The following is a 27831-nucleotide window of genomic DNA, read 5'->3' as shown; positions in this document are numbered from 1 at the left end:
AAAAGTTAGAGCACAAAAAATTGGAAAAATATAAAAACTGAGCTCGCTAGGCCGAAAACCCGAAAGGGCGACCTTAGCAAAAGTTAGAGCGTAAAAGGAGAGTGAAAATACTCGAGTGAACCTAAGCCTGAACTACGCAAGGCTTGATTCCCATTTTTGGGATACGTAGGCAACTTCATCCTGAAGTTCAGCCATAAACTTTTCCCCGATCAACTTTGTCCATTTGATCATCTCAGTCATCTTTGTCTATCAGCTTCCATTTGAATCTCCGGTGCAGTGCTATTCAGACTAGGGGCAACTTTCCGTTGCCATGCGGTGCCGCAGCACTCTTCAAACTAGGGCAACTTTCCAGTTGCAGGGATCCGGGGTTGTGCATCTCAATGACAGATCTCAGGCGTGTCTAGTTCTGATCCATATCGAAAATGGTTTTGAAAAGTTTTAATAAAAGTTGACTTTGTTCAAATTAATCTTTCTACAACTAAGACCATTTTTGGACCAAAGCGGAAAATTTTCAGTACCACAACCTTCAATTTCATTGATTTTCAAAACAGAGTTCTCCTGCTCTTGCATACAATCGAAGTTGCTTTTTATTACATTCATAAAGAAAACTTGAAAGTACTAATAAAGCAATAAGTCCGAGGCATAGTCAAGTCAAGTGTCCCTGCGCCCCCTCCCAGGGCTGGTCGAAGCTTCTGATACCGAGCTGGGCCCAATCTGTGCCTCTTCATTGAACCAATCCAGGCACTCATCAGACAAAGTATAACTGAAAGTGGGAGCGGGAGCCAGGAGTTCTCTCGTCCTCCATGCTGTGGCATATCGGGCAAGCTGTGCGCCTCGAATTGTGAAGGCAGCCGGATACTCTATCCCCTCTGGCAGGCAAGTCTGATCATGATCAAACTGGTGTTGGAACCGGAACGGAAAGTAGAATACACAGTGAGTCAGACCAACCAACTAGATCCCGGTCTACCGGAACATACTATAGCTTATTGCCGGGAGATTGAGCCAAGGGCAGCGCCAGGCGATACGATCTGCAGACAAATTGCACATCCAGTCGAACCACCATCCCTCATCAAAGGCATCGACTAGGCGTTGTCGAAAGAAGTAGCCGCGAACTGAGTAGGCTGGGCAAGAGTCCACAACTTGCAATTTATCCATCAACCATACCTGGGGAGGGATGAAAAATGAGAGAATAAATAATAGAGAGATGTACGATGAAAGAAAAGTAAGACAAGGGTTTTGTGAGAAAAACCGAGCCTGAGGGCCGAGTGATGTGAGCATTACATATGTGAGATTGGGTGGGAAACATTACCTGCAGCAGTAGTGGACTCCCCGCAAATCTAGTCGTCTCCCGGCGATGGAAAGCATCCAAGCCCATCAGCGTCTCAGCCAGTGTCATCGCAATACAACTCTTTCCATCCTTCAAGCCTTAAGCAACTTCAATCAGGCAAATGCTAGATCCACCAAAGCCCGACGTAAGCAGAAAGTGAGATAGCATACACAAGCAAAGGGCATGATGTCGGAAACCTTGCCAATGATGGTCGCCACGGTCACCAGCGTTAGAAAAGCGATAAATCAATCCGAGGATGTCCAGTTCCCCATTACAGGTCAGAGACCGAGCGTCATGCGTGGTGAGTCCACACATCTGCCCTAAAGCTTGGGCGTGGCCAAAGCGAAACTGAGGCAAGATCTCTTCACAACTTTCGAATTCCATCAAAGCTTGAAAATCTTCGAAAGTTGGACATACCTCTTGCCCGCTGAAGCTAAAGACATGCGTTACCGGGTTCCAAAACCTTGCCGCGGCATGAAGGAAAGGAAAGTGTAGCGGCGTGCGGCTCAGCGTGAATAGTGCATTCAAGCCAAAGCCCCGGAAGTTTAACTTTTCCGAGCCATCTAAAGAAGCAATCCAAGCTGTGAGATTTTCGACGAGAAACGCTTCCATTTTGGTGCAAAACTGAGATGAAATGAATGAGCCACAGAGCTAGGACTTTTAAAGAGGATAAGGCACTGTTCGGGGGGACACGTGTCGAAAATTTGGTGGTGGCTGGACTAAGTGGCCGGCCGGCCACCTTTTCTCGCAGGTCGGCCACCTCTCCTCCCCTCAAATGCAAAAAGCTGGTCGGCCAGCTCCCAAAAGTGGCCGGCCATGCTACAATCTGCGTATTTGGCCCTGTTTTACTCTCCAGAAGAAAGTTCCTAGCATTTCCATGCATCAGGAGTGTCAAAAGCCTCCATTTCTCTCTGTTTCGGATGCGTTTCGTCCCCCAAATCGTCCGAAATACATTTTGTTTATAGAGTTGTTGTTAAATCTTGCTTATCGAGTTGTTGTTTTGCTTATCGAGTTGTTGTTTTGTTGGTCGAGCTGTTTCGTTTAACGAGTCTTGTTTAATCGAGTCGCCGAGTCTTGCGCATTTGAGTTATTACTCTTTGTTTATCAATTTTGTTGTGTTTTGCTTGTCGAGTTGTAAACTTGCTGAGGTTCTTGTTGTTGTTTCTCAGTAAGATTAGGTTGTTTAGTTTGTCGTGTCGGTTCGCTAACGGACTTGGCACATACACAATGCACATTTACCGTTCAATCTTTTTACTTGCAAAATGATACGATGTGATGCTGAGAACATAAAGTAAACACTTTTTCAAAAAAAACTGTTTCATTCCATCATGCTTCCTTTGTTACAACATTTTACAGCAAAGGTACAAGTTTTACAGAAAATAAAACTACCTAATAATGAACAATGTGCTACAACTACTAGTAAAAAAAGATAAATAAAGCAGGAAACAGCTGCACCAATGCTCTCAAGAGCAGGAATAAGAGGCCCTCTTCATCCTCTTCTGTGGAACAGGCTCTGCACCACCGGCACCATCTGAGTCGGAACTGTCATCCTCAGGATCCTCCTCTGCACTCCCGGAACCAGGGTCGGAACCCTCCTCTCTGTCAGCAGAGGTCTCTGACTGACGATCTGTAGCCTCCTCCTCCTCCTCGTCTTCATCGGGCTCCTCCTCTACAATGTGTGCCCTGCGTCTGCGGGACGACTCCCCTCTCCCGGCCCCGCGAGAAGGCCGAGATGTCCCGGCTCCCCGAGAAGGTCGAAATGGCCCAGTCTGTGGCGGATATACTGGAGGCATCTGAAAATAAAAAGTGAAATTTGAATACATCAGCTCAAAATGTGTATCAGATACAGATGCAAGCCAACTACATGAAATGAGGGTGCATGCAGATACAGTATATGAATGTGGTGTGTCAGATGTGCTCTACGCATACAATTAATCAAAGCAATAAAATGTTCAAGATCAACATGTCGTCAGAAGTACGATAAATGTGAGAAAACTAAAGAGTACCTGGAAACCCATGATGGACAGCTACGCCTCTCTCCGCAAGACCATGCCCTCAAGTGAGGCCACCAATCCGATCACCCCCTCCGTGTATTCTCTGGGTGGCTGCAGATACAAGCTCAAATCATCAATGAATAAATGAGTGTCTAAGTATTTGAATGATAGATGAAAAGCAGTAGGGCATATCGGGGGTGAGTTGGGATCGATGACATATCGATGGTCAGGCATGGGAGGCTCTATCGGAATCGGGTAGGAGGTCCCGTATCGCCATCCTGTCAACTCGGTCGGCATGTCTAGCCATCTGGCATGATGATGAGTCGGAGGAATCGGGGGGACCAGTCCAACCCTTCCTCTCGATGTGCCAGCCCTGCTAGTAGAAGGGGCACCTGCAGCCCGAGCTCGACTCAAAAACAGCGTGTCAGTAGACCTCCTCAAGGGAGTACGGACACCTGTCAACGGAGGCATCAAGTAGGTGTGACGGTAGGTCGCGTACTCCCCGTCCTCTATATGCAGCAGTGCATCAGTGCCCAGTCTAGCATCAATGACACCTTGGGGAGTAAGCCTATCAGCGAGCCGCATATCGTCCGGAGGTGCTGAGGGAACACTCGGCTCAGGAAAGCCCATAGTCTGACGAAGGGAGCGTTTCCCCAGGAACCAGGCCCTACCAACTGGCCCCTCGAACAAGATCCTATACCGGGAAGAGCCCCATCCTCCGACAAACTGAAATCGAAGGTCCCCACCCAAAGGCAACCAGGGCTGCCAGGTAATTGCGGGTAACCAATGCATAGGCTGATTAGAAACCGTAGATGTACGAAATAAACCAAAAATGAAAACATTGGGAATTGGGAGTTTTGGATTACCTCTGACGGCCGCACCGTGTTGAAGTACTGCCATAGGTAGAGAAGAGTCTCCCGAGGCCGCGGCCGGTACTGGCCCTCGAAAACAAGCGAGTAAGGGGTCACAAGGGGCGCCTCCACCTCCAGCTCTGGCGCTAGTACGGGAAAATATACGAAAACCCATAACTGCGGAAAACGGGGCAGAAGCCATCAGAATACAGAATGCTGAATGCAGGATGTCAAAACAGAGTATAAAGTGTGCCGTGTGTGCAATATACATACATTGAAAAGCAGAAATGTAAATCAAGAGGGCAAAAGGTACCTTCCAGGCTCTCTAGTAGCCACCGACTATGTTCCCACGTCCGCGGAAGGTCGCGCTCATATAGCAATAGAGGGTAGCCAAGCTAGCGCCACCCCAATCATACCGACTAACCTGTGTGAGGTCTGCCAGGGCACTCAGCAGATATAGCCCAACGGTGTTCCCCCTGTCGGAGAACAGAGTAGTCCCGAAGAGGAACATCAGAAACCCGCGGGCATACTGTGTAATATCCTCCAGAGTCTCAGGCCCAGTATGCCTAAAATGTGAAGAAAACCAAGTGTATCGGACTCGGCCCGAGGACCGGTCGACCGGTGGACGAGCTCCTAGTAAGTAGATCCAAGCGGCCTCCCACTAGCCCATATCCTCGTCATATGGGATCGCCCAGCCTCCCACGTCAAGGCCGGTCTATACGGCAAAGTCAAATGGGGTCATGGTCATATCCCCGGCAGATGAGAAATGAAAGGAGTTGGTGGTGTCCCACCACCTCTCCACCAGGGCGCCCATCAACGTCCTGCTAGTTGGATAACGAGATATCCCGGCGCAAAAGGGCCCGAACCCTGCTAGATCAACCCAATCGCGGACGGCCTCTGGGAGCTCCGCGTACGAATCTCTCGCAACAATGGAGTCGTATCCCCGTGTAACACGGGAGGACACCTGCATTCACGGTGAATACATATATTCAGTTTCAGAATGAAATAAACAAGCTGCGTGCAAATGAGATATACAAGCTGCGTGCAAATGAAATGTATAAGCTATATGCAAAATCAAATCAGAAATTCGATGTTTGGGTTGTGTGTTCAGATTTCAAAACCAGTGGGCTGTGTGTTCACCTCAAAGTTCGAGCCGAATGTTCAACATCAAAGTGTTTGGGCTGTGTATTCAGATCTCAAAATCAGTGGGCTGTGTGTTCACCTCAACAATGGGCTGCGTGTTCAGAAATTCAGAGTTTGGGCTGTGTGTTCAGATTTCAAAACCAGTGGGTTGTGTGTTCACCTCAAAGTTCGAGCCGAGTGTTCAACATCAAAGTGTTTGGGCTATGTGTTCAGATCTCAAAATCAGTGGGTTGTGTGTACACCTCAACAATGGGCTGCGTGTTCAGAAATTCGGAGTTTAGGCTGTGTGTTCAAATTTCAAAACCAGTGGGCTGTGTGTTCACCTCAAAGTTCGAGCCGAGTGTTCAACATCAAAGTGTTTGGGCTGTGTGTTCCGATCTCAAAATCAGTGGGCTGTGTGTTCACCTCAACAATGGGCTACATGTTCAGAAATTCAAAGTGTTTGGGCTGTGTGTTCAGATTTCAAAACTAGTGGGCTGTGTGTTCACCTCAAAGTTCGAACCGAGTGTTCAGCATCAAAGTGTTTGGGCTATGTGTTCAGATCTCAAAATCAGTGGGCTATGTGTTCACCTCAACAATGGGCTGCGTGTTCAGAAATTCGATGTTTAGGCTGTGTGTTCAGATTTCAAAACCAGTGGGCTGTGTGTTCACCTCAAAGTTCGAGCTGAGTGTTCAACATCAAAGTGTTTGGGCTGTGTGTTCCGATCTCAAAATCAGTGGGCTGTGTGTTCACCTCAACAATGGGCTGCGTGTTCAGAAATTCGGAGTTTGGGCTGTGTGTTCAGATTTCAAAACCAGTGGGTTGTGTGTTCACCTCAAAGTTCGAGCCGAGTGTTCAACATCAAAGTGTTTGGGCTGTGTGTTCCGATCTCAAAATCAGTGGGCTGTGTGTTCACCTCAACAATGGGCTGCGTGTTCAGAAATTCAGAGTTTGGGCTGTGTGTTCTACTCTCAACAAGTGTGTGATGTGTGCTCACCTTCAACTTGGGCTGCGTGTTCAGAAATTCAGAGTTTGGGCTGTGTGTTCAACTGTCAACATATATGTGTGCTGTGTGTTCACCATCAGGTTATGGGCTACGTGATCAAAAATTCAAGCGTTCAAAACACAAACAGAATACTGTATCATGGGCTAAGCGTCAGAACAAGCTACGTGCTAAAAGGAGCAGATATGCATAGCAAGAGGCATGAAACGTACAAAAATGCAAAATACGTTGCAGAAATGTAAAAAAGGCGAAGTAAATACCTCTCATGCCTCATGAGAGTGGTGAGACTCCGGCTCTCGCAAAAGCAAATCCCCAGGCGCTCGATCATCAAAATCAGTGAAGTGATAAAAAAAATAGCCCGCGGAAGGATATGTGCTCGAGGGGCGTACCTCTCGAGTATGAAGGGTCGAACCCGCGGAGGCAGAGCTATAATATCGGGATCATCCCTGGCGCCCGGAGGACCTCCACCGTGAGGAAGATGACCGGCCATTTCAGAAAATCTGCAAAATGAGCAAAAATGAGCAAAATGAGCCAAAATTGGAAAAAGTCAACAAAAGTCAACTCTCGGGAAATGAAAAAGTCAACAAAAGTCAACCCCCGAGGAAATCTTCCAAATATTGAGACAAACTTACCTCAAGTGGTGAAAATGAGAAAAGAAGCACCGAAATCAAAATTTAATCGGTCCAAAGTGATGAAAACTGAAAGATTTCGTGAAAACAACTTGCGTGGGACGTTGGAAAACGCGTATAGAGCTTAGATCTGAAGGGAAAAATGGTCTAGGAAGGAAGAGAAGGTGTTTTCGGAGCTGAAGTTGTGAGGAATGAGGATTTGGCCGAGTATATTTAAAGAAATGAGAGCAAAATGACCGAACTGCCCCGGATTTGGGCTAAGAGGTCGACCGACTACCCCCTTTGCAAAATGCTGGTCGGTGGGCTCTCCATGGGACAAGACCTGGTCGGTGGTGTTCCCCAAGTGCGCACCAAGCTCTCTGCAAATTTTGGAAAGGATTGGGGTCCCCAGGACCTGAAAAAGTACAAGATAAGTGCACTTTCCGTCGCGAAATCACTCTACCAGAACATCAACTCTAACTTTCGATGCGTTTTTCATCGTTACTCATCAAAAGTGAGATGTATCCTTTTTGAACAGGTAGCGACCCCTCCGGGAGGTAAACCGGAGGTCGCAATTGAATCAGCCTCATCGAAAACTCGCATTTCTTTGCTCGTCGTTTTACGACAAATTTGCATTCGAATTCACATTTATTCTGCATTGTTATGCACGCCACTTGCATTCTCATGCACACCACTCATACTATTGTGCACATTTCACAGGTATTGTCAAATCCTCGTGCTTAACCCGCGTTGTCACGCGCGTTACTCCTCGCATTGTGATGCACTTTTCTATCAACGCCGCGATTGTCTGCATTCAATATCGTTTTGAAAACATGTTGTTAACAATGTTGTGCTTGTTGAGTCTCTCTCTTTTCAGGACACGATATTGTATATACGGTTCATTTGACGCTGGCACGACCAGACGAACTGCGTAGGCATTGTATCTTCTCCGTGTGAGACGTGGCGAGAATTAAATAATTCTCCGCATTCTTAACTGCATGAAATGTAGTTGTTGCTTTGCATTCTTGCTTAAAACTGTTGCATCTATTGTGAATATGTGCTTCATTACAGCTTGCTGCATTTGCATGATCATTGAGATGCCTTCGGCTTCTTGCATTGTCAGTTGCATTTTTCCCCTGCCCACGGGCACACCTGCGGGCGCATCTCTGTTTATCTCACCTGTTTGTCTAAGTCTTCGGCCTTGTCAAAAATGGGTCGTCTCTGGGCTTTGACATTCACTCCCGTCACTTATGACTTTCGAGTTCTGTCAAAGAGGGGCAACTATAGACACCCCATTTTTGACCGACCTTAAGACTCAGATGTCACCAGTTGAGTGCTCGGTGATATTGCATATTGTGCTCGTTCAGAAGTTTCAGAGTCCCGGCTGCAAGCCTTGCCTCTAGACTTCCAGACTCTTTCGTGCCTTGCCTCGGTTTGCAAACCAGGCTCTGTTTTCTCTTCCTGAAGGGAGGGAGAGGTCTCGTAGATCATCTCTCAATGGTCGTAGGCTACATTTCGTGGTCGTAGGCCATTTTTTCCATTTGGAGCCCAGTTTCCGATTTTTCGGAGCCGACGGCCGTGCGCCTCAGTTCGGGACCGCCTAACCACCTCTGTTTGCTCCGGTTTTTGGTATACACCTTATTTCCTCCCTTTTGAGGAACACTGTGGCCCGAGAGACCAACTTCGTGGTCAAACGCCACCTCCGGTGCTTAACAGCCCATTTTCGGGGCCCCGGGCCGCGCGTTTCGGTCCCCCGAACCTCCGTTTTGCATCCGTTTTGGTTCTTTTTGGGTGGAGACCTTATTTTCATAGTTAGGAAGCTTGTAGGAGGGTGGGAGGCTAGCAATTGTTCTGAAAAGCCAGCTTTATTTCTTCATCGCTCTCCGACGCCCGTTTTCCTCACTTGAAAGCCAATGTTGACCACCCCGGGGCCACTTTCTTGAACCCTAAACCCTATATTTGTGTTGTACACACTTGGGAGGCCACCAATATTTGGTGGCCGACCAGTAATTGTGCCTGACCCTTTTGACCTCCTCTAAAAAATGGTCTTTTCTCTCTCTTGGTTCACTTTTTCTGGGTTTCAACCACATAGTTGTGTTATGCACACATGGCAGGCCACCTTTTTGAGGTGGCCAACCAGTAATTGTGCTTGACCTTTTTGACCCTTGGTCGGCCGGCCCCCTGAACCTTCTAAACCTGGCCGACCGTGATCCTCTCACCTAGTTACTTACAGCTACACCCTTTGTTTCCCCCTAGATCCTGTATCCGATGGGGGGTCTTTTGGGGAGAAAATTTGAATTTAACTTTCCCCCCCTTTCCTCCATTCCTTTGCCTATATAACCAGCACCCCCAGCTGCATTTTAGAGGGTTACAAGAATTGGTTTGGAGCTCTTGCATTAAATCTCCCTCTCTCTCTACTCCAAGCACCAAAACACCCTTAATCCTACACCATTTACCCTACACCTCATAGCACAAGGCCTCCATCCTCCATTCCAGCAACTTGAGGCCGCTTTTCAGAGGTGAAGAGCTCCCAAAATTGGTCCAAGAGCTGCTGGTCCATTGGTCTACAAGGGTGAGTCCCATTTTCCCTCTTTTGTGCCTTATTTTGCTTTGTATCTAAGCCATACTTGATAGCATTTTTGGGCTCCGACCCAAACTGTAAATAGTCATATTTTGAGCCCCATTTCATGTTTTATCAAGGACCTCCTACTGTTTGAGGTCCTCTACTACCACTTGCTTCTTTATCTCTCTTTTAGGCCAATTTTTGCATAGTATTTTAGGCCTATTTGTGAGTTTTTTTGGACTTTGACATAAACTGTAAAATATCTTTTTTTGAGCTCCTCTTCAACATTGTTGAAGGCCTCTCCTCTGTTTGAGGCCTCCTGCTATCACTTGCTTCTTTATCTCTCTTTTAGGCCAATTTTTGCATAGTATTTTAGGCTTATTTGTGAGCTGTTTTGGACTTTTCCATAAACTTTGAAATATCTTTTTTTGATCCCTTCTTCAACATTGTTGAAGGGCTCTCCTCTGTTTGAGAACAGAAGCCACCACTTGTCTCTTTACCCCTCTTTTAGGCCTTTTCTTGCATAATAGTTTGGCCTCATTTGTGATTATTTTCGTGGCTTGATGTAAACTGTAAAGTGACTTTTTTTGAGCCCCTCTTCAACTTTGTTGAAGGGCTCTTTTCCATTTAGGGCCAGCTGCTGTCCCTTTGTGTTTAATCTCTCTTTTAGGGCCATTTTCGCATGATAGATTAGCCCTATTTGTGTCCATTTTTTAGACTTGTTATAAACTGGAAATATGCATGTTTTGGGACTGTCTTGCATCTCTCTTCATGCTTCATGATCAAATAATGCATGCATTGTATAGTTGTAAGTCATTCCATGTGCCTAGTTTCGAATTTCGGGGTTCCTTCCATGCATCGGGATGTTCCCATGCTTCGGGGCTGTTTTGTAGCATATTTCAGCGTTGAAATTCGCATGTTTGCGTATCATGTTCCATGCCTTGCCATGCTTTGGATAGAGTGGCATTTGATGCCTTAGGTTCGGTCCTCGATTTGCGTGCATGTGTGCACGCATTTCGAGTGTCTCATTTTCATCTCATGGCTACTGATGTGAGTGTGGCTGAGGTCCACTCATGTTGGTGTAAGTCCATTGTGCATTGTGTATGCCATTTCGATTCATAACATTGCGTATGCTAGGTTGTATGTTAGCGCATTGTGTATGCCATGTTACCTCATGCATCGTGTATGCCATTTCATAGCATTGTGCATGCTAGGTTGTATATTAGTTGCATTCATGCATGTCATGCATATTGCATTGTGTTTGGGATAGGAGTTAGCCCGAGCACGGGAAACGAGGGACGTTTCGTATTTCGAGTGACGGAACGTGTCTCAATTCCCAGTAACCGACACTCCGGATTATCCATGATGGAGTTTAGGTCTTGTTGTGTTTATATGTGCATTCATTTCATTTTGAGTCGTGCAATTCGACTCCTCGACCATCATGCATCGATATGCGTGATTGGTGGCACGAGGATCGAAGACTACACTCCCCGAAGAGTAGTCATGCATACATATGTGAAAATACTTTGCCATGCCCCTTTGTTGCTCTCTGTTGCAGCAAATCAGAATTCGGCAGCCTTCCAGAGCTTGACACGCATTCCAAGAACAATTGCAAACAGAGACAAACCGGGGCATCGCGAGGGATTCTCCGCACAAGGCAACCCGAGCATGCATCATTCATCATCCGCAGCAGATTTGAGGCAGTCCCTAGCTTGCATGCCAATTTATTGCTTTCCTATTTTAATTTGTTAATTAATTAGGGTTTTGTACATATTTGGACTGTAATTATTCATTTGGGACTGTAAATTATTTATTCAAACCCTCCGCGCGAGGGCACAACTGTAATAAGTGTGCGTGTGTGTGATGTATGTCTTCCAACCCCACGTTTTTCTCCCTTTTATTTACCCGCTTATGATGGTTAGATTAGGGCATGTTTCAATTAGCATACAGTATGATAGCATGTTTGCATTCATTCATCTGTTTTGCATGCACCGGGCTCGGCGCATCATACTAACTGCATTGTATTTTCAATTCTAAGTTGAATACATGTTAGCTGTAGCATTTCATATGCCATGTCTAGAATATCCGAGCCTGCTATAGTTGCATTTTTGCATGTGTTGCATTAGGCATTTCTGTATAATTAGGATCATGCATGGATTTCTAATTAGCTTCTGTTTTGGCTTGGAGTACTCGGTAAGTTTTATGCTTTAGCATCCTCGCATGCGTGTGAGTGACTGCCATGATAGCATGCTTACCATGAGGCTAATTGCTTATGTGATATATCTGCCTGAATGCCTGTGGGTGAAGGTTGGGTTATTTGGATTGGAACAATTCATTCACTGTGAGTTTTAAACCCACTAGATAGTGGCAAAATCATGTTTTTCTAAGCCCACCCGAGGGTGGCAAATCCACGTCTTAGCCTACTTGCGGGTAGCACCATCAAACCATTTTCAAATAAACAAACATGAAATGTTTTGTTCCAATTCAGGCGACCCAGTCTATACTTGTATGCTGTGCGCATCACATAGTAAATCTAGGCTAATAACCGGAATAAGAACGCATAATGTTTTCAAAAATAGATATCATGGTTAGTAGAGGCCGATCTTTGATCGGGCGAGCGGGGGTGCTCACGAAGTGACCTTCCCTAATCGTACCCAAGTTCCTGAGCCGAGGCAACTTTGGTGATGACGGACACGTGGCCTTAGGAAAACGAGTCAGGGTTTCCTAAATTTCCCCAAAATAAAACATTTAGGTGGCGACTCTGTATCTGGCAAAGCAGTCCATGTTTGGCACTTCTTTCAAAATCTGTTTTCTCAAAACGATTTGCCGGATTTGGACTCTTTGGTTCAGATTTAGAACCGTGACAATTTGAGAGTCCGAGCTGTAGTGACCCCAATACGAACGGAACGGGACTCACCCTCCCGGGGCGTTCAGGGACGTCTACATGTTGTTGTCGGGCTCTTTAGATAAAGAATGGCCATGATCTAATTAGGGCTTGCTTCAATCCCACTTATGGTTACCAAATGCCCCAAAAACTTACCAGATCCGACCCCGAAAACACACTTAGAGGCATTCAACCAGAGCCGATATGCATTTAAGATATCAAACACCTCCTTGAGGTCGGCTAAATGATCAGAAAGTTCTTTGCTATTCACAACCATGTCGTCGATGTAGACTTCCACGGTCTTCCCAATCAGATGCTTAAACATTTTGGTTACGAGTCTCTGGTATGTTGCTCCTACATTCTTCAATCCAAGAGGCGTGACTCTATAGCAGTAAAGTCCCTTTAGAGTGATGAATGTCGCATTCTCTTTATCTGATGCGAATATGATTATCTGGTGATAACCTCTGTATACATCAAATCCTCCCATGCCCGAAGTGGCACCCGCCAGCTAGTTTATCTTGGGTAAAAGGAAGCAGTCCTTTAGACAAGCCTTGTTCAGGCTTGTGAAGTCCGCTTCTCATTCTTCTTTTGACCACCACTGTATTGGACAACCAAGTCAGGTAGTGCACTTCTCGGATTACATGCGCTTCTAACAATCTCTCTACTTCTTCCTCTACAGCTTCCCACAGACCAAAGTAGGTCTTTTGGCTCCCTAGATTACGAGTTTAGCCGACCTGTCCACGTTGAGCTTATGGCAAGTGACCTCGAGGTTGATCCCTGGCATCTCGTACGGTGTCCAGGCAAACACCTCTATGTTTCTGCCTCAAAAAGGTCTCTAACTTCATTTCCTCCTCTTCGACTAAACCGGTGCTGAGGAGAAAGTATCACTTTTCATCTCTTTCTATTACCAGAATCTTTTTCAAAGGTTCCTAGCTCTTGTCGGCAAGTTCTTTGCCGACATCGTCCAAGACCTCTCAATCTTCATCTTCTACTTTGGTTGTCTTTGTTTCTCTGACATTACATGTATATTTTATCACTGCTATGGATTAGTTATTTGCTGAATTTGATCTCCTCTTATCTCCTCAATCCCAAACTCTGTTGGGAATAGTAGCTAATGCAAGGTTAAAGGGACAGCCTTCATGGCACACAACCAAGGTCTTTCGAGGATAATGTTGTATAGAGAAGGTGTATCAATCACGGTAAATTTCGTCGCTATGGTCTTTGTCCCTACCTGAATCTCCAAACACATGATTCCCAGTGGCCATGTCGACGTGTCGTTGAATCTGACCATGGGGCTTTCGAATTGCTCTAGGTCATCCTTGTGAAGGCCAAGCTCCTTATAACATCTGACATACATGATGTCATAAGGGCTGCCTTGATCGATGAGTATTCTTCTTACCTGGCACTCTCTGATCTTCAAGGTTACCACCAAAGCATCGTTATGTGGATGTTAGATCATCTACAAATCTTCATCAATGAATGTGATCATCGGCCCCCGATGTCCCTCCGTCTGGGGCTTCTTCTGTTGGGCTTGTAACACGTGCTGAAGGTGTGTCACCCTATGTGTCTCCCTTGTAATCTCGTTCACAATGACCTTGGAAAAGATCACATTGATAACTCGTGGTCCATCTATCTGTGGCACTGGGGGTGGTGCTACGGGCGCCTGTAGACGCGCCCGCGTGAGGCCTTCGCTACAGTTCGGACTCGATTTTGTGTCACGGTTCTTAATCTGAAAGAAAGAGTCCAAATCCGACAAATCGTTCTGAGAAACAGATTTTTTTTGAAAAGAAGTGCCAAACATGGACTGCTTTGCCAGAATAGAGTCGCCACCTAAATATTTTATTTTGGGAAATTTAGGAAACCCTGACTCGGTGCCAAAGGCCACGTGTCCGTCATCACCAAAGTTGCCTCGGCTCGGGAACTTGGGTACGATTGGGGAAGGTCAGCTATGAGCACCCCCTCTCGCCCGATCCGAAGATCGGCCTCTACTAAACATGATATCTGATTTTGAAAACGTTATGTGTTCTTATCCGGTTATTAGCCTAGAATTACTATGTTGTGCGCACAGCACGAAAGTATAGACTAGATTGCCTAATTTGGGAATAAGCATTGCATATCCGTTTGTTTTGGAAAAATTTTTGGAATTTGCTACTCGCAAGTAGGCTAAAATACGGATTTCAACGAGTTTTTCCAACTCAGACAATCCAACCTTCACCCACAGGCATCCAAACAGTTTATCACATAAGCATCCAGCCACATGGTAATCATGCTATCATGGCAACACTCACACACATGCGGTATGCTAAAGCATAAATGCTTACCTAGTACTCCAAGCCAAAACAGAAACCAGTTAGTAATCACATGCATGATCCTAGTTCATGTTAAGATGGCTAATGTGTAGACACCCCATTTTTGACCGGCCTTAAGACTTAGACGTCACCGATTGAGCGCTTGGTGATATTGCATATTGCGCTCGTCCAGAAGTTTCAGAGTCTCGGCTGCGAGCCTTGCCTCCGGATTTCCGAACCCTCTTCTATGCCTTGCCTCGGTTTGCGAACCAGACTCAGTTTTCTCTGTTTCTTTTTCTGAGGAGAGGGAGAGGTCCCGTAGACCATCTCTCAGTGGCCGTGGGCTACATTTTGTGGCTGTAGGCCATTTTTCCCATTTCGGAGCCTGGTTCCCGATTTTTTAGAACCGTAGGCCGTGTGCCTCGGTTCGGGACCGCTTAACCATCTCCTATTGCTCCGGTTTTTGGCATGCATCTTATTTACTCCCTTTTGAGGGACACTGAGGTCTAAGAGACCCACTTCGTAGTCGAGTGCCACTTTCGGTGCTTAACAGGCAATTTTCGGGGCCCCGAACTGCGTGTTCTGGCCCCCGAACATTCGTTTTGCATCGGCTTTCGCTCATTTTTGGCAGGTACCTCTGTTTCATCACCAGGAAGGCCGAAGAAGGGTGGGAGGCCAGCAATTGTTTCAGCAACCAGTTATATTCCTCTGGCGCCCTCCGACGCCCGTTTTTTCTCACTTCCGAGCCAATGTTGAACACCCTTGGGCCATTTTCTTGAACTTTTAACCACATATTTGTGTTGTACACACATGGGAGGACCCTAAAAGTTAGTGGCCGGCCAGTAATTCCACCTGACCCTTTTGAACCCTTCCTAAAAGTGGCCTATTCTCTCTCCTGTTTTACAGTTGACAATTTTGAACCACAGGGTTGTGTTAAGGGCACCTGGGAGGACAGCATTATGTGGTGACCAGCCATTAAATCTTCTTGACCCTTTTGACCCTTGGCCGGCCGGCCATAGGGGGTGGCCGGCCGGCCACCTGTAGCTCCAAAAAGTGGCCGGCCTTGCTCCTCAGGATGTGTACATTACAGCTGTGTATCTGTTTTTCCAAAAAAAAACCTGTATCCGGGGGACAACTTTTGGGGGGAAACTTGGCTTGTTTTCCCCCCAATTTTTCCCTCCTTTTCTTCCTTTTTTTTGATCTATATACCTGGCCTCCAGCTCTGTCCCAAGGGTTGGAAAATTTTGCCTTAAGCTATTGCATGCATATCTCCCTCCATCTCTCTCATTTCCTTCTAAAAACACCAAAATCCTACCTTATTTTCATACCATCACCTAGCATCACCACCACTACTCCATTTCCAGCAGCTTGGGGAGCTTTCCAGCAGCTAGGAGGCATCACTTCTCAAGCCAAGAAGCAACCAAGGGTTGGTCTCCAAGGGTAAGTGTCAATTCCCTCTTTTTGAGCTTAATTTTGCAACATTTTTCTAGCTAACTTTCTTGCTGTTTTGAGCTCCGGAAAAAACTGAAAGTACCCTTTATTTGAACTCTATTTCATGTTTCATTAAGGGAATTTTGTCATTTGAGGTCCCCATCTTGCACTTGCTTCATTATCCCTCTTGTATGCCATTATCTTGCATAGTATTTTTAGCCTATGTGTGATCTGTTTTGGAGCATGATGTAAACTGTAGATAGGCTTATTTTGATCCCTTCTTCAACATTGAAGAAGGGCTCATCACTGTTTGGGACCTCCATGTGCCACTTGTCATTATATCCCTCTTTGGTCCCCATTTTTGCATGATTTATTAGCCTATTATGCTTCTGTTTTTAGGCTTTTTTCAGAACTGAAAACAGTCCTATTTTGGCCCATTCTTCATGTTTCATTGAGGGTCTTTGGCTGTTTGATGAATGTTTTGTATACCTTGTGTTTTGACCTCTTTTGGGCCCTATCTTGCATGGCATGTTGAGCATACTTGTATATTGTTTTGGGGGTTGCCATAAACTGTAAGTAGTCATATTTTTGGTCCCTATTCATTGTTGTAGAAGAGTCTTTTTCTGTTTGGGCTTTGCATCTACCACTTGCTTCATTGCCTCCCTTGCGGAGCCATCTTTGTATGATAATTTAGTCCCATTTGTGCTTACTGTTTGGCCATGCTTTGAACTGTAAAAATGCTTATCTTGGGGCTGCCTTGCTTCTGTATTTTCATTCCATGTTCAAATTATGCATGCATTGCATAGCTATAGGCCATTTCATGCGCCAAAATCCATGTTTCAGGGCTCGTTCCATGCATCGGGTTTCATTTTACCGGGTTTCGGGGCTGTTTTGCATCTCATTTTACCTCTGATTTTTGCATTATCATATACCATATTCCATGTCTTTGCCATGTCTCATTAGAGTGGCATTTCGGTGCCTGAGGATCGGTCCACGCAAACCGAGGACCGATCCTCAGGCACCGATGCACGCATTTCGAGTTGTCTTGTTTTCATCTGATGGCCTCCTATGTGAGTGTGGCTGAGGCTCTCTCATGTTGGTGTAAGCCCATTATTGCATTGCGTATGCCATTTCATCCATAGCATTGTGTATGCTCGGTTGTGTATTACCTCGTGCAGCGTGTATGCCATTCCATAACATTGTGTATGTTAGGATTGTATCTTAGTTGCATTTCATGCATGTCATGCATATTGCATCGTGTTCGGGATAGGAGTTAGCCTGGGCACGGGAAACGAGGTACGTTTCGTACTCCGAGTGACGGAACGTGTCTCAATTCCCCAGTCACCGACACTCCGGATTATCCATGATGGAGTTAGGTTTTAGTTGAGTCTTCATGTGCATTCATTCTGTATTGAGTTGCACATTTCGACTCCTCGGCCATCATGCATCGAGATGCGTGATTGGTGGCACGAGGATCGAAGCATGCATACATTTGTGAAAATACATTGCTATGCCCCTTTCCTGCTCTCTGTTGCAGCAAATCAAGAATTAGCAACCTTCCGAAGCTTGGCGCGCTTTCCAAGAATAATTACAAAACAGAGGCTAATTGGGGCATCCCAGTGGATTTCCGCGCAAGGCAGCCCAAACATACATCATTCAGAAGAGTCAAGGCAGTCCCTGGCTTGCATGCCAGCTTATTAGCTTTCTTAGTTAATTTGTAAATTAATTAGGAATTTGTTTATATTCGGACTGTATTATTTGGACCGTACTATTTATTTGGACTCTCTGCGCGAGGGCACAACTGTAATAAGTGTGCGTGTGTGTGTTGTATGTCTTCCAACCCCACGTCTTTCTCCCTTTTATTTATCCGCTTATGATGGTTAGATTAGGGCATGTTTCAATTAGCATACAGTATGATAGCATGTTTGCATTCATTCATCTGTTGTGCATGCATCGGGCTCGGCGCATCATACTAACTGCATTGTATTTTCAATTCCGAGTTGAATACATGTTAGCTGTAGCATTTCATATGCCATGTTTAGAATAGCTGAGCCTGCTATAGTTGCATTTTTGCATGTGTTGCATTAGGCATTTCTGTATAATTAGGATCATGCATGGATTTCTAATGAGCTTTTTTTTGGCTTGGAGTACTCGGTAAGTTTTATGCTTTAGCATCCTTGCATGCGTGTGAGTGACTGCCATGAATAGCATGCTTACCATGAGGCCAATTGCTTATGTGATATAACTGCCTGAATGCCTGTGGGTGAAGGTTGGGTTAGTTGGATTGGAATAAATCATCAACTGTTCGTTTTAAACCCACTAGATAGTGGCAAAACCATCTTTTCTAAGCCCACCCGAGGGTGGCAAAATCTGCATTTTAAGCCTACTTGCGAGTAGCAAACCATCTTTCAAAAACAAACATGAAATGTTTTGTTCCAATTCAGGCGACCCAGTCTATACTTGTATACTGTGCGCATCACATAGTAAATCTAGGCTAATAACCAGAATAAGAACACATAAAGTTTTCAAAAATAGATATCATGGTTAGTAGAGGCCGATCTTTGATCGGGCGAGCGGGGGTGCTCATGAAGTGACCTTCCCCAATCGTACCCAAGTTCCCGAGCCGAGGCAACTTTGGTGATGACGGACACGTGGCCTTAGGCGAACGAGTCAGGGTTTCCTAAATTTTCCCAAAAATAAAATATTTAGGTGGCGACTCTGTATCTGGCAAAGCAGTCCATGTTTGGTACTTCTTTCAAAAAATCTGTTTTCTCAAAACGATTTGCCGGATTTGGACTCTTTGGTTCAGACTTAGAACCATGACAATTTGAGAGTCCTGAGCTGTAGTGACCCCAATCGAACGGAACGGGAGCTCATTCCTCCTGGGGCGTTCGGGGACGTCTACAGTTTCTGGCGACTCTGTTGGGGATTTAGAGAACTTGACTCGAACTCATGATATCTGTTTTTGACTACACTTGTGTGTTTCTTTGCATTGCATTTGCATTGGTGCGCCTAGGACACCGTGTTTGCCATCTGCTATTCCTGAACGGTTTACCGAAGGCTTGTCTTGTCAAGGCATGACCATAAGGCTGACCGGTTGTGGGCTCTGCCAGTATGGGAACACAAACCCCGGTTTTACCGGGGCACCCTTTTTGACCATTCGACCTAGTGCATATTCGGATCCGTAGTGACCATTCCAAACTAGGACAGGTTGCTTACCCGTTTATAGGTTGTTTGAAACCGCTGTGTGCGTAGTGAAACCCTAGCTCCTGACAAAATAGGATAGGGAAACCCTACCCCAACATAGGGATGTTTTGGCTCTCACTTATCTGTTATGTGCTTTAGAGTGCGTCTCTACAGGAATGCATGTATCAGTTTGCAAGTCTGGGCATCAGGCCTGCAGGTATTACTATCAGTATTTGGAAGTCAGCTTTACCTGTGGGTATCAGACTCAGATTTGGGGCAGAATTTTGGGGCAGAATTCAGTAGAGAGTACACTCACTCAGCTTTGCTCATGTGGGTTATCGTGAAATCAGGCTGAGGTGCTGTCTGTTTTCTCTTTTGCTAGGTAGTCTTGGAACCATAGCTTCAGAAGGCTCCGATATCCCCCGAGGTTCATCGAACTTGTGCTGATAGACTTTGTCAGGTCAAAGATTCAGTTCAAGGGCAATCAGTGTTCCTTTGCCAGAGGCAGGGTAAAAGGGCTAGTCGGGCACAAATCACCAGTTCAGCAGTTACCAGATCAGTGGCCCTTATCCACCCCACCAGTGAACAGTCAGGCTGAGGTCTCAGTTTCTACTGTAGGGATAGATACCAGTCAGTCAGATGGATCAGCAGAACACGACAGGGATGGAGGCAATGATGCGCCAGATGCAAGAAAGTATGAAACTCATGCAGCAAGATGCTGCCCGTCAGGCGGAATTTGCCAAACAGCAGGTTGTGATCATGGCCCAGCAAGCCGAGCTCATCACCAAGCTGCAACAGCAAAGCGGCGCGTCCGCTTCACAACAAGTTCCTCCCCCAGCAGGAGCTCCAGCACCTGGGGAGGCGCCAAATGTCCAGGGAGGTACGGACATTCCGGTAGGGCTGGCTCCGCCCCCAATTTTACCCCAACTATCCAAAACACCTACCAATCTACCAGACTCTCCCTTCGAGTTCGAGGTCGACCCCACAGCGTTGAATTTGAGCAAGCTTGAAAAGTTGTTCAAGAAATCCTAGGGGGTAAAGTCCATCTCGGGCATTGAGGACGGGTACACCGACGCAGCTGTAACTCTGCCGGACAGGTTCAAGATGCCTCACATTGACCGTTTTGATGGGTCAGGAGATCCCATGGTCCACCTGAGTTTGTTTTCAGATGTTTTGCGCTCGATGGGCTTGACGAGATTACAGAAGCTCTCCCTTTTTGGCAGGACCCTGTCAGGTATTGCGGTCACCTAGTATGCCAAATTGGAGGATTCAGTGAAACGAAGCTGGGAGGAGATGGCCGAGGCCTTCGTCGCACAATATTCATACAATACCCAAATCGAGATTACGACCCGTGATCTTGAGACGATGAGGCAGGAGCCGAAGGAGAGCTTCTCAGAATTCATAGCCCGCTGGAGGGCCAAGGCTTCAATGATGACCTTTAGGCCCACTGACAAAGATCAAATTCGGATGATTGTGCGCAATCTCCAGCCCAAGCTAATGCAGAAAATGATCGTGCTCCCCTTCCCTACCTTTTCAGATTTGCATGAGATGGGAGTACAGATCGAAGACGCTATGAAGCAGGGCCTTTTTGACCAGGAGAAGGAGCAGCCCAGGAGGGTGTTTTCCCGCAGTTCGAATGCGACCACTAGTGGTGATGCAGCTGCAAGATCTTCTGATGTGGGCATGGTTACTACCACCGTATCAAAAACAGCTACCCCATTCACCGGTGCGTCCGGAAGTAGCCCACAAGGAACCAAGTACCCACCTCGAGTCAAGAGGGTTTTCACCCCACTTCATATGCCTTTGTCGAAGGCCCTAGAGGTCTTAATCCAGAAAGGACATCTGAAACCGTTGGAACAACAGCCCCTACCCGATCCTATCCCTGCAAAGCATGATCAGACTAAATACTGCGCCTACCATCAACAAACCGGTCATGACACCGACAGTTGCTTTCGTCTGCGCCATGATGTACAAGATCTGTTTGACAACGGGGTCATTACCGCGCCAGGTCCTGCAAAGTCCATCGGCACTTGATCAGTGAACTCGTGGGGGATAATGTGATGTGATCGGGGGATGAACCACTTGCTGGCGGTACTCAGTTTACTCCAGATGTGATGGATGGCACGCACTATTTTGAGCATTTGTGAATGCTGTTTATTCTGCTTTCTGACTTGAGTTTTGGGTCAGTTTTGTTGTTTTGTTTTGAGTCTGTCTTTTTGTTTTGAGTCAGTCTCTTTTGTTTCGGGTCTGTCTTATCGTATCGAGTCAGTCCTGTTGTATAGGAGTCGGGTGATTCCGAGGGGTGTTACCTCAGGCATCACCATTTTGTTTTATGCTTGTCTTTTCATTTTGTCTTGAGTCTGTTTCTGCCAGGGAGCCAGTTGTGCCGACAGATTTGAATGAAACAGCAGTGGTTTTTTTCACGCTCTTGTGTTTGCCACGGCCGTGTGCCAATTGTGCCAGAATGTTTGAATGAAATGGCAGTGTGTTCCGCCTGCTCTCTTGTGCCTTGAAGTCATTGTAATGACCTGAGTTTTTCAAAACTTTTTTTTGAAAACTGCGGTGAAAACGAAGATGAAGGAATTCCTCGGGATTTGTAAAACTTTGATCATTTGAGAGAAAGAGAGGCGTGCTAAGCCCTTAATGAATGAAATCATGCTTATTAGCGTGAGTACTGAGAAGGACCCTGGCTTGATCCAGACTGGTTTCACACTATCTTCAGCGCGAGCGATTTGTCGCTTTCTTAAAAACTTTCAAAAACAAAACGTTTTACGCGGTCCTGCGAAGACCTGTGTGGAATCGCTCCTGAGATTGTGCAGCCTAGGATCGCTCTCAGCCTCGAGACTCAACCCCTTCGCTTCCAAACCTTGAACTTGAATTCAGAATGTTCAACGGTCAACTACAATGTGAGGCCTGTGTGGCCAAATTTGAAGCAGCCCTCGAACAAGAGGCCAGGAGAGTCGGATCAAGAAGATCAGAAGATCGGAAGAAGCTTACGAAGCTAGAACAGGAGCCATTCTCATGGATTCAGATAATTTCAGGATCTCAAAACCATTTGGCATGGACTCGTTACACTTTTACCCTTTGAGAGACTCGCTGGGCCGAAAACCCGGAAGGGCGACCCAGGCAAAAGGTAGAGCAAGAGAAAAATACAAAAAAGAAGCAAAAAAAAAATGCAAAAGAAAAGAAAAAAGAAAGAGAACAAAAAGAAAGATGCAAAGAAAAGAACAAAAAAAAAAAAGAAAATCGAAAAAGAATGAAAAGATACAAAAATTGAAACAAAAAAAAGAAGAACAAAGCTCGCAAGGTCGAAACCCGCAACGGGCGCCTTGCCAAAAGTTAGAGCCTAAAAAGGAGAGGTTAATACCCGAGTATACCTTAACCCCGAACTACGTAAGGCTTGATTTCCATCTTTGGGATACGTAGGCAACTTCATTCTGAAGTCCAGCCATAAACACTTCCAAATCGACTGTGCCCATGCGATGGTTCTGGTCATCTTTGTCTTCTTTGTATCTGAGAGTCTGTTTGTGTTCATCATTCTGAGGACTGCCTACAATGCACTGCGGTGCCATCCAAACAAGAGGCAACTTTCCGTTGCCATTCAAAACGCCGCAGTGTCATTTCAAACAAGGGGCAACTTTCCGTTGCCATGCAGTGTCCTTCAGACGAGGGCCAATTTTCCATTGCTATGGATCCGAGGTTGTGCATCTCAAGAGTAGGTTCCGTGCTCGTTGAGCAGTGGTCGTTTGCGAAAATAGTTTTTGAGAATTTTTACTGAGGTTGACTAATCTTCTCAAAAAGTACTCCATTTTTCAAAACTGGACCATTTCTTGGACCCAAAAAAGGAAAACTCTCAGTGCTCATAGCCTAACTTGCATCATTTTAAATCAGAAAATCGAACAAGCATGTTAATCTAACTCTCATTTTGGTCAAAATTTTTTAGGAGAAAACTAAAACAAAAAAATGGTCAAAATGATGAACTAGGGGCACAGTTGAGTCAGGTGTTCTGTCTTTTCCCTTTTGCCAAAATACTTGCCAGAAAGGGCACTCTACTTGTCGGAAAGGGCACCGTATTCGCCAGAAAAGGGCACAACAAAGGGCTGAAAGCTCTCACCTCCTCCAAGCAACGAGGTAACAAGCAAAGTGCGAAGCACGAACTAGAATGGGGCAAGATATTCCACTCCATCATCTGGACAGATCTTATCACGTCCAAACTCCCCAGCAAAGCATCATCAACTGATGTTAGCTGCAGACTTGCTACACACCCAGTTGTAGTGCAACCTTTCCGTGGGAGGAATTCACTAGCTGTGAGTGGAAGAAAGAGAATCTAGCAGAATGCTAGGGACACGAGCCCACAATTTGCTGTTTATCCATCAACCACCCAGGGGAGGGACGAAAAATGAGAGATTGAAGAATAGAGAGACGTGCGATAAGAGGAAAAGTGAGAAGAGGGCTTTTTTAGAAAAACAGAGCTTGAGGGCCGAGTGATATGAGAACCACAAATGAGAAAGGGTGGGAAACACTACCCGGTGAAACAGGCTCCCTATGCACGTCTGAGTGTCGTGTCTTTTTGTTTTATCTCGATTCTTGTTTTGAGTCATTTCGAGTGTTACTCGATGTGTCTAGGTTGTGTGCCTTTTATTTCCTTGTTGAGTCGTTTTGCTGTGTTCAGTCGTAGGCTCGATACCCGGTCGAGAGCTCATTTATCAATTCCAAAATAAAATCGTTTTGTGCTCCGAGTGCCGTGCCGTTCTCCACATCTGTGCAAAACAAGATTCGTTCTTTCATAAAACCGCAGGGTTCAACCCAGGTCATGTCAGAACAGCAAAACTAGGACCTATTTGAAGCTATATGGGTTCCAGACTACAAAGAAAAAGAAAAGAGGAAATGTCAGGTATCTGAGTTTGTTCCAACTTCAGTAAGTTCCGAGACTACATTCCGTGTGTACCTCTTTAAGTCTTGCCAATGCTCCGAAGTATGAGTGTGCCTCTACCTCAAGCTCAAGATCAAGTCTGCTTCAAGCCAGAATGGCGATCAAAAGTGCTCTCCCTGAGTACCATTCCCCGCCAGAGGCATCTTGGCTGTGTTCGCAATGAGTTCCTAGGAGACCAACTGCGACGATGGAAACTAGAGTTCGAATGGCTGATGCCTAGAACGTAAAGGTTCGGGATTTCCGGGACTAAAGTCTGGTTTAAATACCCAGAGGCGTGTCCTTGGCTTGAAATCTGTATGGAAGCCCCATAGGTTGAGATAGCGTGTATGCACCTCAATTCTGGATACTGAACCAACCTAGTCTGTCACCCCGTTGGAGAATAGGGAAAGTTGTGAATATGATCAGGAAGAAAGGCAGCATCCAAAGTGTTCTACATGAAGAATCCTTGTCAGTATTTCAGAGCCTTTGTACTGTAAGTTGAAGGTAAGTGTTCGAAGAGCACGAGGGGAGATCCCCGTCAGAGTAGAGCGGTTCATCGCCACTCACCCCATGAGGTGCTTTCTAAAAGCGCCGCTACGCTTGTTTATTGCGTTCCTTAAACATCATGCATTGTATTGCATTGTACCTATTAGGTTTCTTTCCCATTCATACACGATATTGTATGTACGGCTCATTCAAAGAAGTTCGGTTTAAGATCATTTCTTTAGTGTATCTATCACACTTTCTTCATTCACTTTTGTGTATCTATCACACACATTCTCATTTTGTGTATCTACCATGCGCATATTCACTTTTGTGTATCTATCACATACATTCTCATTTTGTGTATCAATCACATTTCTTTCGTTTTGTGTATCTATCACATACATTCTCGTTTAGTGTATCAATCACACTTCATTCATTTAGTATATCAATCATACTCTGCTCACATTGTGCATCTATCACACTTCGTGTTCATTTTCAGTATATCTATCATACTCTGTTCACATAGTGCATCTATCACACTTTGTGTTCATTTTCAGTATATCTATCATACTCTGTTCACTAAGTGCATCTATCACACTTCGTGTTCATTTTCAGTATATCAATCATACTCTGTTCACATAGCGCATCTATCACACTTTGTGTTCATTTTCAGTATATCAATCATACTCTGTTCACTAAGTGCATCTATCACACTTCGTGTTCACATTTAATATATCAATCACACTCTGTTCACATAAGTGCATCTATCACACTTCGTGTTCGCTTTTGGTGTATCAATCACACTTTCTTCACATAGTGCATCTATCACATTGTGTGTTCGCTTTTAGTGTATCAATCACGCTCTGTTCACATAAGTGCATCTATCACACTTTGTGTTCGCTTTTAGTATATCCATCATACTTGTTCACTAAGTGCATCTATCACACTTCGTGTTCACATTTAGTATATCAATCATACTCTGCTCACATTGTGCATCTATCACACTTTGTGTTCATTTTTAGTATATCTATCATACTCTGTTCACCAAGTGCATCTATCACACTTCGTGATCACATTTTCAGTATATCTATCATACTCTATTCACTAAGTGCATCTATCACACTTTGTGTTCATTTTCATCACACTTGGTCACTAAGTGCATCTATCACACTTTATGTTCGCTTCACTTAGTATATCAATCACACTTTCTTCACATAGCGCATCTATCACACTTTTGTTCACCTTCAGTGTATCAATCACACTCTGTTCACTTTGTGTATCTATCATACTTTGCTTCACTTGGTGTATCAATCACACTTTATTCATATAGTGTATTCAGCACACTCTCTTCACTTTTGTGTATCTATCACACATACTAGCTAAGACTGCATCATAACTGTATGAAATATAGTTGTTGCTTTGCATTCCGGCTTAAAACTGTCACATTTATTGTGAATATGTGCTTCATTACAGCTTACTGCATTTGCATGATCATGAAGTACCTTCGGCTTCTTGCATTGTCGGTTGCACTTTGCCCCCTGCCTGCGGGCACGCCTGCGGGCGCATCCCCATTTATCTTGCCTGTTTGTCTAAGTCTTCGGTCTTGTCAAAAGTGGGTCGTCTCTAGGCTTTGACATTCACTCCCGTCACTTATGACTTTCGAGTTCTATCAAAGAGGGGCAACTGTAGACACCCCATTTTTGACCGGCCTTGAGACTTAGACGTCACCGATTGAGCGCTTGGTGATATTGCATATTGCGCTCGTCCAGAAGTTTCAGAGTCTCGGCTGCGAGCCTTGCCTCCGGATTTTCGAACCCTCTTCTGTGCCTTACCTCGGTTTGTGAACCAGACTCAGTTTTCTCTGTTTCTTTTCCTGAGGGGAGGGAGAGGTCCCGTAGACCATCTCTCAGTGGCCGTGGGCTACATTTTGTGGCTGTAGGCCATTTTTCCCATTTCGGAGCCTGGTTCCCGGTTTTTCGGAACCGTAGGCCGTGTGCCTCGGTTCGGGACCGCTTAACCATCTCCTATTGCTCCGGTTTTTGGCATGCATCTTATTTACTCCCTTTTGAGGGACACTGAGGTCTGAGAGACCCACTTCGTAGTCGAGTGCCACTTTCGGTGCTTAACAGGCAATTTTCGGGGCCCCGAACTGCATGTTCTGGCCCCCGAACATTCGTTTTGCATCGGCTTTCGCTCATTTTGGGCAGGTACCTCTGTTTCATCACCAGGAAGGCCGTAGAAGGGTGGGAGGCCAGCAATTGTTTCAGAAACTAGTTATATTCCTCCGGCGCCCTCCGACGCCCGTTTTTTCTCACTTCCGAGCTAATGTTGAACACCCTTGGGCCATTTTCTTGAACTTTTAACCACATATTTGTGTTGTACACACATGGGAGGACCCTAAAAGTTAGTGGCCGGCCAGTAATTCCACCTGACCCTTTTGAACCCTTCCTAAAAGTGGCCTATTCTCTCTCCTGTTTTACAGTTGACAATTTAGAACCACAGGGTTGTGTTAAGGGCACCTGGGAGGACAGCATTATGTGGTGGCCGGCCATTAAATCTTCTTGACCCTTTTGACCCTTGGCCGGCCGGCCATAGGGGGTGGCCGGCCGGCCACCTGTAGCTCCAAAAAGTGGCCGGCCTTGCTCCTCAGGATGTGTACATTACAGCTGTGTATCTGTTTCCCCAAAAAAAAACCTGTATCCGGGGGACAACTTTTGGGGGGAAACTTGGCTTGTTTTCCCCCCAATTTTTCCCTCCTTTTCTCCCTTTTTTCTGATCTATATACCTGGCCTCCAGCTCTGTCCCAAGGGTTGGAAAATTTTGCCTTAAGCTATTGCATGCATATCTCCCTCCATCTCTCTCATTTCCTTCCAAAAACACCAAAATCCTACCCTATTTTCATACCATCACCTAGCATCACCACCACTACTCCATTTCCAGCAGCTTGGGGAGCTTTCTAGCAGCTAGGAGGCATCACTTCTCAAGCCAAGAAGCAACCAAGGGTTGGTCTCCAAGGATAAGTGTCAATTCCCTCTTTTTGAGCTTAATTTTGCAACATTTTTCTAGCTAATTTTCTTGCTGTTTTGAACTCCGGACAAAACTGAAAATATCCTTTATTTGAGCTCTATTTCATGTTTCATTAAGGGAATTTTGTCATTTGAGGTCCCCATCTTGC

This window comes from Camellia sinensis, chromosome 6, assembly GCF_055761805.1.
Source record: "Camellia sinensis isolate YWXY chromosome 6, ASM5576180v1, whole genome shotgun sequence".
NCBI classification, from domain to species: Eukaryota; Viridiplantae; Streptophyta; class Magnoliopsida; order Ericales; family Theaceae; genus Camellia; species Camellia sinensis.
The sequence above is the reverse complement of the archived record's forward strand: the minus strand, read 5'-3'. Positions refer to the sequence as shown.